The sequence below is a fragment of the Lepidochelys kempii genome, chromosome 9 (assembly GCF_965140285.1).
Source record: "Lepidochelys kempii isolate rLepKem1 chromosome 9, rLepKem1.hap1, whole genome shotgun sequence".
Lineage (NCBI taxonomy): Eukaryota > Metazoa > Chordata > Testudines > Cheloniidae > Lepidochelys > Lepidochelys kempii.
The window spans coordinates 84,982,870-84,995,533 of record NC_136388.1 but is presented as its reverse complement, the minus strand read 5'-3'; the positions used below and the strand labels follow the sequence as shown (position 1 = coordinate 84,995,533).

General features: G+C 37.9%; 1 protein-coding gene across 2 annotated transcripts in view; it reads right to left on the bottom strand.

The window, feature by feature from the left end:
• The window catches only part of IRS4 (insulin receptor substrate 4), a 40,449-nt gene that overhangs the window by 10,296 nt on the left and 17,489 nt on the right, over positions 1–12,664 (bottom strand). The window contains exon 2 of one of the 2 annotated variants that reach the window (XR_012160973.2): positions 10,033–10,152. The exons of the other annotated variant lie outside the window; for it this stretch is intronic. The gene's annotated coding sequence lies outside the window, so the exon portion shown is untranslated. The remainder of the gene's footprint in view (positions 1–10,032; positions 10,153–12,664) is intronic. 2 annotated transcript variants of the gene reach the window in all.

Sequence of the window (12,664 nt, the reverse complement as noted above, 5' to 3'; positions counted from 1 at the left end):
TAAGCTATTACCAGCTTTAGAGTGGGTTTGTGGGGGGGGGGGGGGCTGAGAAAACCTGGATTTGTGCTGCAAATGGCCCAACTTGATTATCATACACATTGTAAGGAGAGTGATCACTTTAGATAAGCTATTAGCAGCAGGAGAGTGGGGTGGGAGGAGGTATTGTTTCATGCTTTGTGTGTATATAAAAAGATCTTCTACACTTTCCACAGTATGCATCCGATGAAGTGAGCTGTAGCTCATGAAAGCTTATGCTCAAATAAATTGGTTAGTCTCTAAGGTGCCACAAGTCCTCCTTTTCTTTTTGCGAATACAGACTAACACGGCTGTTACTCTGAAATTTGGTCATTAAGTTATCCTATGAGAAACACCACAGAGTTCATTTTTTGCACTCTTCAAAACACGAATAAAGTGCAATTGATGGATGGCAGCAATACAGATAACTAAGATCTAGTTTTAGTTCAAACTATCTGAAAACATCTATTCTTAGTAAGAATTGAAGAAAGTTCTCTGGGTACTGCAAGATGGGGCACAGTAGAAACACGCAGAGGTCACTGAAAAGTCATGGTGGGTGAAGGACTAAACGTTTAATGACATGTTAAAGTGAGCATGAAGAGTTATTTAAATATCCTTCTTGCAATGTTCTGAGCATGACCCTAAATGTCACATGATTCTCCCCAAACCTTTCCAACACAAAAAGTCTTTCCTCCTTCACCTCTACGGGTATAGCTGGAAATTTGCAGCTCTTCAGCCAGTCTATTAGACCTCATCATCTACTCCTGACACCATCCTCTTCCATCACTTTTCAAACACACTGGTGTCCTGAGCCCTAAACACTTTTCTTGACCCTATTTGCATAAAATACTGCCTATCTCCTTCCTCCCCTTTGCCCTGAAGTTTATCAAAATGTGTCATCTATAGCCATTACCTAAACTTCTTTGATCCCCTGCAATTCAGCTTCCCTCTACACTCTAATGAAACAGATCTTACAGAGGTCTCCAATATCCTACTCCAGGCTATGGGTAAGGGTCTCATCTCTGTACCCATCTTTCTCAATCTACTCTTTTCAATAGTTTCACACCCTCCTTTTCCACCTTCTCTCCCTTGTGTGATACACTGTGTGTCTGCAGACTATTATTGTAGGCTTTTTGGAGAAGGAACCCTGTGTTAAGTTAGTTCAACACCAAGTGCACCAACGCTCAATGAATAAATACTAGTACAAGAGAAGCAGGATTGAGGTGGGGGGAGAATTAAATACAAAAAAAGAATACCATTTGTCATAAATATAAAGGGAAGGGTAACCACCTTTCTGTATATAGTCCTATAAAATCTCTCCTGGCCAGAGGTAAAACGCTTTCACCTGTAACGTGTTAAGAAACTAAGGTAACCTCGCTGGCACCTGACCCAAAATGACCAATGAGGGGACAAGATACTTTCAAATTGGGGGTGGGGGTAACAAAAGGTTGTCTGTCTGTCTGTGTGATGCTTTTGCTGGGAACAGATCAGAAATGCAAGCCTTCCAACTCCTGTTAAGTTAGTAAGTAATCTAGCTAGAAAATGCGTTAGATTTTCTTTTGTTTAATGGCTGGTAAAATAAGATGTGTTGGAGAGAATGTATATTCCTGTTTTTGTGTCTTTTTGTAACTTAAGGTTTTGCCTAGAGGGATTCTCTATGTTTTGAATCTGATTACCCTGTAAGGTATTTACCATCCTGATTTTACAGAGGTGATTCTTTTACCTTTTCTTTAATTAAAATTCTTCTTTTAAGAACCTGATTGATTTTTCGTTGTTCTTAAGATCCAAAGGCTTGGGTCTGTGTTCAACTGTACCAATTGGTGAGGATTATTATCAAGCCTTCCCCAGGAAAGGGGGTGTAGGGCTTGGGGGGATATTTTGGGGGAAGACATCTCCAAGTGGTCTCTTTCCCTGTTCTTTGTTTAAAATGCTTGGTGGTGGCAGCATACTGTTCAAGGACAAGGCAAAGTTTGTACCTTGGGGAAGTTTTTAACCTAAGCTAGTAAGAATAAGCTTAGGGGGTCTTTCATGCAGGTCCCCACAGCTGTACCCTAGAGTTCAGAGTGGGGAAGGAACCTTGACACTAGTCTATTTTCACTCTAAACTGAGCAATACTGAACTTTATGATTCAAAGGCCTGTAAATGGACCAAGTCCTTTTAGTATTTAGTAACAACAAAATGCCCAATTACAATTCAGAATAGTTTATGATATAGGAACTTCATGATTATCTCGGTACTTAATAAAAAGTGGTCTATGGAATGAACACTGGGGAGGGCGGGAGGACGCCCCAGGCTCTGGCACTCACTTGAGTGGCTTTGCGGAAGTCTCTTAATCTCTGTCTCAGTTTCCCCATCGATAAAAATGGGTACAGTACTTATCTCCCTCACAGGTATATTGTGAGGATTAATATGTTGTGAATAGTTAAAGCCTTGTGTAAATGCTGTGCATTTTATGCAAAGCTATGAGGAATCTATTGTTAAATAGACAAACTGCACCAACAGAAGGACAAATTATTCAGTCTGAGACTAAAGTATAAGTGTATAGAACCAATACCAAGCTGTTCTTGAGTCTCAGATAAGTAATTTTTATTTTCTTGGCCTGATGGGAAGCTATTTCATTTGAAGAAAAATGACAGTGTAAATTAAAATCTAAATCACTACAAGAGAAGTATCTTACTAACACTTCAAGTGTGAAGAAAACCTTCTATAGCATTTAAGCAAAAGAAATAGTAACTACACATTAAAGGCTGGGTCAGTCACTTAAAAAAAGGTCAATCTCAAAACCCAACACTGTGCTGTTTCATAGCTCTTAATCAAACCACAAGCTTTATATACAATAATTTCATTTTACATACACTATGCAATTTGGTTAGCAACAGCTTTGAATTTGCGTTTATTTTGTAAAATAAAGACAGAGGTTTTTAAATAAATAGTTTCTTTTTAAAAGAACGTTGGTTTTTGTTTTAGGATCAAAGAATGAAGGAGCTATGCATCACACTTAGAGTCACAGAAGCTTTTTGTTCAATGAAGCATGCAACCAAAGCAGCACCTCGTTGCTCACATTAATACAGCTAAGGCTTGCATATTAACCTATGTTCACTAGTAATAAAGGTTTCCCACCCCTTCCCTTGCTTCCTATCTACAAGCTTACATATAAAAAGGTACTTAAAGTGTCTGCACTTTTGTCCAATAATTTTTTCTCTACACTTAAGACAAGATACACCTGAAAAATGTTTGACTAGTTATTTTAATCTTTCCAGTTATACCCCGCAAAACATTTTGAACAATGGCAGCCAGGGTGTTTAATAAGACAATCCTAATGTCAGACATGACAGAATTCAGATTCCCTACGTTTCAAACCTTTTATAAAATCCTGGAATATTCTTTTTTCCACTGAATGCATCCAATGAAGTGAGCTGTAGCTCACGAAAGCTTATGCTCAAATAAATTTGTTAGTCTTTAAGGTGCCACAAGTACTCCTTTTCTTTTTGCAAATACAGACTAACACGGCTGCTACTCTGAAACCTGGAATATTCTATTTGCCAATTACATATAAAAACAAAAAGGGAAGAATTTTATCTTCTGGAAAGAGGAACTTGCTTACCTTGTAATTCTGCTTCTTTGAAGATAGCAAGCCAAATTCAGAGGGAAACCTAAGCAAGCCTCAGTCTAGAAGTAGTCAAAGTTGGTGTGATTCTTTTGGGGACCAAAAGAAAGTGTATCATCATAGACAATACACCAACTCAGACTCCTTTAGATTCACAGGGTGAAATTCAGCAAATTTAATTTAAGTCTAATTTAACTCAGACCCCCTGAAAACTATTTATGCCCACTCTACTGCTGTCTAAATTGGTACAACATATATACTGAGAAGCCAGAAAATGGTGTATTAATGTGTAAAACTAAAGCCCAACTCTACTTCAACTTACACCTTTTTCTGGCATCTCATGACATAAATTACACTACTTTAGATAGATGTGTAGGTGTAAGTAGCTCTAATGGGGTTTAAATGTAAGGGAATTTAAATTACACATTACCTGTGAACTTGACCTATCATCTCATAAGATTCTCACTCCTGGATCTCAAGCCTCCAACCCAAAACTAGGTAGTAGCTTCCAAAGCTATAGCTACTAAGGGCTGAACCCCTATTCCCCCCACCCTCTTCATGAAGTGGAACATTTCAAACTGGCAGTTTGAGTAGTACAACCCCCTGGGGCCCTCAGTAGTCAGTGCCTTTTTGGGGGAGGGGAGAGGAGATGTAAAAGCATTAAATTCACTTATGTACTACAAATGTAAAGGAAAAGGAAAGGAAAAAAACCCCACCACATACCCAAAAGCAAATCCCCTAAATTCTATGGGGAGAGCGAGATCTTGCAGGATCTCAGTTATCTATCCATCACAAATTGAGCATACCTGTGGTTACCACAATTTGAATAGGTGGTGTTTGGAAGTTCATTCCTAGCTGGAGATTGACCACAGGCAGAGAGGCCCATAGATCATCAGTTGTTCACAAGGAATGCAAGAATTCCAATGCTATCTCAAAGTCCACCAAGGCTTCCCCATGCAGAGACATGCCATAGGTACTGTTACCATAGTTGCAGCCAAAAAACCTAACGCGGAGTCTGTTCTGAACTGTGATTTGTAAATCCTAATTTTCAAACTGGTGATGTCTCCCTGCCAGGCAAACAATGTCTTGAATTTTGTTCTGAACAGGAAGACCTGTGCTGGAATCCACCTTGTAGTGTCCTTTTCATCTTAGCAGTACAATTATCTCTATGCAATAAACCAGGACCTGGAGTAGCTTATCCCTGAACCCCAATGTTTCTGATTTTCATTTACATGGTAATGTAAAGGTACCTTAATGTGAGTGCAAATATAAGGAACCTTAATAGTGTTAGAGATGTAAGACAAGCTTAGTGCAAATGAGAATATGGTCCATCTCCTGAGCTGATTTTTGGACTCCTACCATTGCGTCCTGATCAGGAGATCCTCCAGGCAGGGAACATGGGCACACTTAGTACGGCTGTGAGAAAATGCATGCAATCACATACATTCCTCCCATCCGCGCACACCCACACCCCAAAAATTGCAGTGCATGGAATTTTTTTAAGGAGTTTTTCTGTTTCCATTGTTTCACTTGTCACTGATGTTACATATCACACTTATGTATTTGGAAGGCTTTTTAAAATACTAGAACTAAGTACTATAGAAAATTATAACGAAAATGGTAACATCAAGAGCCTATTGTGCTAATTGGGCATATTAGGAGAAAAAAGATTTGTTTTGTTTTTTTAACAACTATCCAGAACCCAAGAGGGGTTGGAAATTTGATGGAGATTGGTGATTGTAGCTAGTAGGTGGATCACCTGTCACTAGATGTTAAAGAGAAGGGAGTAAGTGGACCATCAGGAAGGTCTGTCTTCCTATAATCTAGAAACTTCTGGAAAATGAGTAAGGCTTCAGATGACATAGTTTAATATAAATCTGACTTATTTTTCTGTCTTCGGTTCAGTAGGTAACAAATTCTTATGAAATCTAGAATATATATGAAAGCTGTTCATCAATACTGCACATAGATTAATATTTAGTTATTAAGATTATATGATTGTATCTGACAATACAACTAACATTGAAAGAAGCGATAGGAAACAACTGAATGGACTAAAGTAATTAAAAGAATTCCTCTATAACAACGTAAACACTCTCAAGAGTTAAGTAACTAGAGAGAAAGGGTTTATGTTCATCTCAAAGTGCAGAAAATTGATTTCTATGGATTCTTCAAGATCAAATGTGCCACTGAACGAAACTCTCTCTCAAAGTGGAGGGACAGACATTGATAAGATTGATTAGCCTGCAAGTGAGACACTTTCAATCTCAGGTCAGCAAAGTCACTGAAATGTAGCCAGAATAAAAAGTCCCTGTTCCTGACCTTTCAGGAGCTCTTCAAAAAAAAAAAAAAAATCTGCTTTTCAGAAGCAAGTCTTTCTTAGTCTTTAACACCACAAAATGGCAAAGATCCAATTGTTTATTATGACATATAAAAACAGAGGCAAAAACCTGAATTTAAAAGAAAACTGCAGCTTTCCAATTATATTAATTTTCACTTAATTACCGTTGCCTTTACGGTAGCCTTAAAGTGAAAATTTAAAGAAATGCTTGAAGCACCTAGCCCTGGGCATACTTCTCCAGGTATATTTAAACCCTCAAGCCCATTACAATATGCTACAAAGAAACTGCCTTATATATTGTTCAAAGTGTTATACTTTTTTGACTTGGGTCAGATTCCATTTTAAAGTTTTTTATACGAAAAACAAGAGCCCAGCAAAAGAGTTAAGTATCCAAAAGCTTTGCAAATCACCTCCAAAGTATAGTTTCAGGGAGAGATTCACAAAGGGATTTAGGCACTGCAACACCTAACTTTTGGTGCCTTGCCATCCACTGGACCCCGGCACCCCAAGTCCGGGGTCTAAGAATGCCAGCAAGCTGAGCAGAGAGCTGCCTAAGCTAGCCAAACCCTTAGGGACTTAGGCACCTAAATCCAGGCCTGAGGAAAGCGCCTACCTGTTCAGAATTCTCAGGCCACATGCTCACGAGTGAAAATGTAGGTGCCTAGGGGACTTTAATGGTGGAAATTTAGGTGATTAGGGATTTTAGGCACCTACAAGGTTAGGCAGCAGCAGGGTTCTGAGGATCTCAGCAGCACCTAAATGTTGGATTTAGGCACCCAAAGTGGCTGTTAAGTATCTAAGTCCTTTTGTGGATCTAGCACTTGGTTTAGAAAATTAAACTATTTCTGTTCATCTTGGATTGCTACATTTTGGTGGCCTATCCTGCTCTACATATACCAATCAAAACTACTCTTCTCAAAAGTTTGGAACAAGAGAGGACTCCACTGAGCTGTGTATGGTCTTGAAGTGTTCTGACTCAAAGGATCAGGAAGGAAGGAACGAGGGACTGAAGAAAAACCAGGAGCAACAAAAGGCCTAAGGTGGAATGGCAGCAAATTGACTGGTTGGACAGTTTTAAAGGGTGTACTTTAAAACAGCAAACAAGAAAAAAATCCCAATGCTTTACACATAAAACTCTGCAAATTTTTCATCGAAAGGTAATTTACAGAGCTACAAGATACAGGGAAACAGAACTAGACTACAGTCTTTATAAGTTAGATTCCAAACATGTTGCACTCCATTTGAACAGACTTTGGATGTCTGTATATTTCAATTTACATTTCACTTCCTGCAACTGTAGAGTTAAGTTCCCACAACAGAGAGAAAAGTCAGGATCTCGTTTAAAAAAAAAAAGAAAAGGACATTTTAAACATACAGCAGACATCTTCCACCCTCTAATTACTCCTCAAAGAAACATATGCTAAATTTTCTAAGTTTTCACAGGAGTGGGCATCTGATAATGGAATTTTACAACTCACTCATAAGTCAATAGAAAACTTTGCTTAGAAAAGATTTTAGTACAAAGTCTGACCATTCAGGCAATCTCCTGCAGTAACCTGGATAAACCTTATTGAATGAAGTTAAACTTCACCAAATTAAATTTAATACCTTTTGGGTCCATTGTATTAAAAATGCAATTGTTTATGTATGACTATGGAAACGTATGTAACTTCTCTCCAAAACGTGACTAATGTAAATGTTGGAAAATGTCAGCAACTTCAAAGGACTTTTTGAAACAATGTAAACTTTTAAAATTAAGTGGGTTTCCCAGGAAATCTGTAGGATGAAGGGGGGGTATGCTAACCTAAACCTTCTGGTTAGGCGAGAACTCTGCTGTTTGAAGCTTTGCCCGCTCTCCCCTCCCCTCCGGGGTGGCGGGGGTTGGGGGGAGGAGGAGACAGGGACATTTTCTGGCTGATCACCTATTCCCAGTCTCTTCAAAGACCCCAAATTGGATAAAGGACTCAGTTCCAGATTCATGGGGGTTCTTGTTCTGAGCAAAGGGTGTTATAAACTTGAAACCATGAGAAAACCACTGAGTGGGGTTTGAAGGATTGCTCACCAGCCAGAGCCCATGCCAGAGTTAGGTGATCTCTGGTGAACTTATTAGCATACATGTAGGTTCTTTTATTGTTTTCTCTGTATTGCCTTTACCTTAAGAATAAAATGCACTTATTTAGAAAGAGCTGCGTGGTAGATTAACTGGGATAATTAGACTGTTGACAATCCTGAAGAGAAGGCAAAAAGGCCTGTTTAGGCAGCCGTCTTTTGCTAGGGATATCACAGAGTAGGATTTACTGGATTCAGCCTGTAAATATCTTGGTCAGAAGGGAGATACATATGTTTCCACCCAAGAAAGGCAATAGCTGGGGAGTCAAGAGTGGATGCCTTTGCTGAACCATAGCAGGGAAATACAGATATAGTTGTGCTGAACTGCGACAGAGAATGAGAGACTTCTGGGAAAAGTTGAACTAAATCCAGATATTAAGACACAGAACCTAAACAACAGAGACGCTGTCATTCACATCTTATCCTCATGAAGCATGGATAAAAATCAATTACTTTAAAAAATCCAATTTAAATAAAAAATTTTGAATGTAAATTAAGTTACAGGTTTATTTAAAAAACTATTTAGAATTAATTTTGAAATTGATAACCTATGTTAAGTCCTAACTTCTTATAATCTAAATAAAATCATTTAAATTAAATATAAAAAATAATATTAAGCAGTTTGCTGCCAAGTTTTAAAGGAAGTCAAACCACTGAACTGGTGGAAGTCACTGGCTAAGCACCTGGAACAGACTGATGTGCTAACCCAGCTTTTGACAGTAGTAAGCTCTTCTGCACATGCAGAGAGAATAGCTTCTTTACCGGAGTTTATTCAACTAGTTCAGTTCAATGCTTAGTTCAGTCACAGTTAAAAAATCAACTGGGAGTTGAAAAAGTAGAAAAGCTTGTTTTCCTCTTCCAATCTATGAATCAAAGCTAGGTATGAGAGAGGGATTTACTAATTCTAAAATCATCAAGGATATGGTGACCAGAAACAATTACATCAATTCATAAACTACAGACAATACTTCCTTTGTTTAAAAAAATCAGTTAGTTTAAATACAAAACATGTTTTGGAAAATGTTTTCTCTTATGCAGCCAATACATAAGGTACTTTACTTATTTTATTCTCAAGGTAAAATACAAAAAAAAAAGTTAAATGCTGGTTTGGGCCATTTTATTTGAAATGTCATTTCCATCCAAACAGATTTTGAAACAAATCACATGTAAAAAATGATACACATAGTAAATAAAGAATGCATTGTTCATCGTTTTCTAATACGTTAAAAATGCAAAAATTAACAGTCTGAATAAACGTAAGTCAAGCTACATAATGCCTAAGTAAATGTGTATAGATATAATGTATCCTCCTGGCTAGCAAAATGCATCAAATTTAGTGTAAAGGCTATATTCAGATGCAAATTAATATGTTTGAATGGTTATCAACTAATGATTCCCCTCATCTCAAAAAAGATACACTGGTGTTAGAAAAGGTTCAGAAAAGGGCAACTAAAATGATTAGGGGTTTGGAATGGGTCCCATATGAGGAGAGATTAAAGAAGCTAGGACTTTTCCTCTTGGGAAAGAGGAGACTAAGGGGGGATATGATAGAGGTATATAAAATCAAGCTTATGCTCTAATAAATTGGTTAGTCTCTAAGGTGCCACAAGTACTCCTTTTCTTTTTGCGAATACAGACTAACACGGCTGTTACTCTGAAAAAAGTTATTTACTTGTTCCCATAAGAACTAGGGGCCACCAAATGAAATTAATGGGCAGCAGGTTTAAAACAAATAAAGGAAGTTGTTCTTCACTCAGCGCATAGCCAACCTGTGCAACTCCTTGCCTGAGGAGGTTGTGAAGGCTAGAACTACAACAGGGTTTAAAAGAGAACTGGATAAATTCATGGAGGCTAAGTCCATTAATGGCTATTAGCCAGGATGGGTAAGGAATGGTGTCCCTAGCCTCTGTTTGTCAGAGGGTGGAGATGGATGGCAGGAGAGAGATCACTTGATCATTACCTGTTAGGTTCACTCCCTCTGGGGCACCTGGCACTGGCCAGTGTCAGTAGACAGGATACTGGGCTGGATGGACCTTCGGTCTGACCCAGTATGGCCATTCTTATGTTAATGAGAATCAACCTTGTTTAGAAAATAAAGAGTACAAATACAAAACAATTAAAATCATGATTTAAATCAAGCAAGAAACCTTGATTTAAATCATTGATTATAAATCAAAGCAACAAGTTACTGATTTTATCAATCCACCCTGTCCTGTTTCTATCCTCTTTAATGGTTAAAAAATTCATGTTAAGAATGTAGACAGATAAAGCCTTCAAGGGGAGACTAGCAAAGTTTTCTTTTATTTCCTCTACTTCAAATTAGAACTGTAGTTAATTCCAATTCCCTCAAATCATACACAGATCAAAGACATCTGCACAGTATTTGTTCCCTTGCATGGTCATGCACTCCAATGCTCATGCTGTTTAAGTAGACCATTGTGTTCTATGCAACCTCAGGACCCGAAATGTACATCCTAGAATGTTCCTTTGCAGGCACAACAGTGGGGGAAGGGATCTCTTAGTGTATTCTGATACAAGTCTTTTAGATAAGTTTCTCCTCCCCTCCACTGCCCACAAAATGGTCTATCAAAACATTTTCTTTACACACTGAGTATTAGTTGTTTTTTTGAAACACTCCTCTTTCCCTATATTCTTTGTTTCTTAGAGCACTCATTTAAAATGGTACACCTTTAGGGCTAATCTGTGTGCACCATTTTTATACAATTGCACAGAAAAGATGCTGGCTTAATTTGCACACCTAACCACCATGACTACAAAAATGTAAACCAGACAATTCAGCACACATGTTTAATTACAGTCATTTGTATGTGCAATTACCAAAACTGTATACACACATATCAAAGACCTGATTCAGGAAATTCCTATTAAGAAAAGGCAATGAAATATGTGCCTAAGTGCTTTTCTAATGGGGATATATTTAAATACATGCTCAATGCTTTCTGGGGCTCAGGTAACTGTCTAAAATGAGACTTGTAATTGTATAGATTTTGTACCCATAATTACATGCCTGACCTTTTAAAAAAACAAATAAAAAAAATCTAGCCCTCATTGTTAAAATATGTAGAAAATTCCAATCCTTATTTTCATTCAGCAAATTTTATACAGAAACTGTTTAATTTACTTTAACAATTTTCTCAAAAAAGTTTGCAAACTCTCAGTGAATCTCATTGTCAAGGTGTCAAGAAGTAAAGAGTTTACAAATTAAAATGTACACAAGAAAGTCTGGAAGTTACTGTTACAAATGATCAGTACACATTTTAATTTATGAATTCATTTACCTGCAAATGCAGTTTCACTGTTCTTGGGGCCTAACATTTTCATACATTGTTTAAAAAACCATCTCACACCTTTACAACCTCCTTATTTTGCAAAGAATGTGCCTTGTCTTTTGTAATAGTGGATTCTGCTTTTTCTATTTTGGCAAATAGCGCGGTAAAGTTTCTAGGAAGACATTTTTTGACACTCCCTTATCTTCTCTTGTTTCCAGACACTTTACTGAGAGTTAGGAAACTTATTGCCACTCAAGACAAGTATAGTTTTGGGGGAAGAGAGAAAAAGAGGGGGAATGTATAACAATTCAATATACACTGGACACCATAACTACTTTCTCTTAGTTAAAATTCCGCCTTGAGCAGAGCAAAGCAACGTCTACTGAAAATTGATTTACCTTAACTTTGCAAATTTTAAAAGAGTTTAGAAATTCAAAACTTCGCCTTTTTCAAAGATGGAAAGTTTGAAAAATAGTTTATATTTGCACAGATATGTATATGCTGCTAGCTTTTAAACTACTATGGCTCAGATCTTGAGCTGCAATGAAGATGTACTTGGCAAAGCTTAGGCAAGGGAGTGGGATCAAAAGTGGATTTAAGCCACTCTTGCATTTTAGAGCTCTCTAGTTGGTTCCTAGCATTAAGTAGGACAACCTGTTTTACAGCCTATACCTACGGTCTCAAGAGGCGATTTCAACAATCTGGATTCTTGACAGTGTAGGGAGCAATCCCAGCAAGGGCTCCATTCCTGGGCATGCCCCTTGTATCAAGGGCTGAGAACTTGTCTATATTAGGAAGGTCTGTACCCATGTAGCTATACCAGTGTAAAACGCCAGTGTAGATGCACTATACTTATGTAAAGTGGGGCTCGCAGCAGTGAAACTTACCTTGGTTTGAAACAGTGTCAGTTTCGAACTGGGGTAAACTGCAGAGATACTACACATCTGTGCTGGAGATTTACACTCATGTAGCTATACTAGTGAGAAAATTCCTAATGTAGAAAAGTCCTGAGAGCAGGGAGATGATATAGCAACTAGTTGGAGAATCTCCCAGGAAGGGAAAATCCTCAGAAAGCAAAGTCTGCCAAGTTTAGGACTGTTCTGTGCCACTGGACGATCCAACTCAGAGTTTAAACTGGTTTTTTCTTCCATAATATAGTACTCATTGGGCAAAGTCCAGCTCTCACTGAAGTTAATGGGAAGATGATTGAGTCTACTGAGAAATTAGGTACCAGTAGTTGATCAAGTTCTCTCACCAGCCAATTTCCTACTTAACTGAGGAGGGAAGTAAAGAAATTGTATA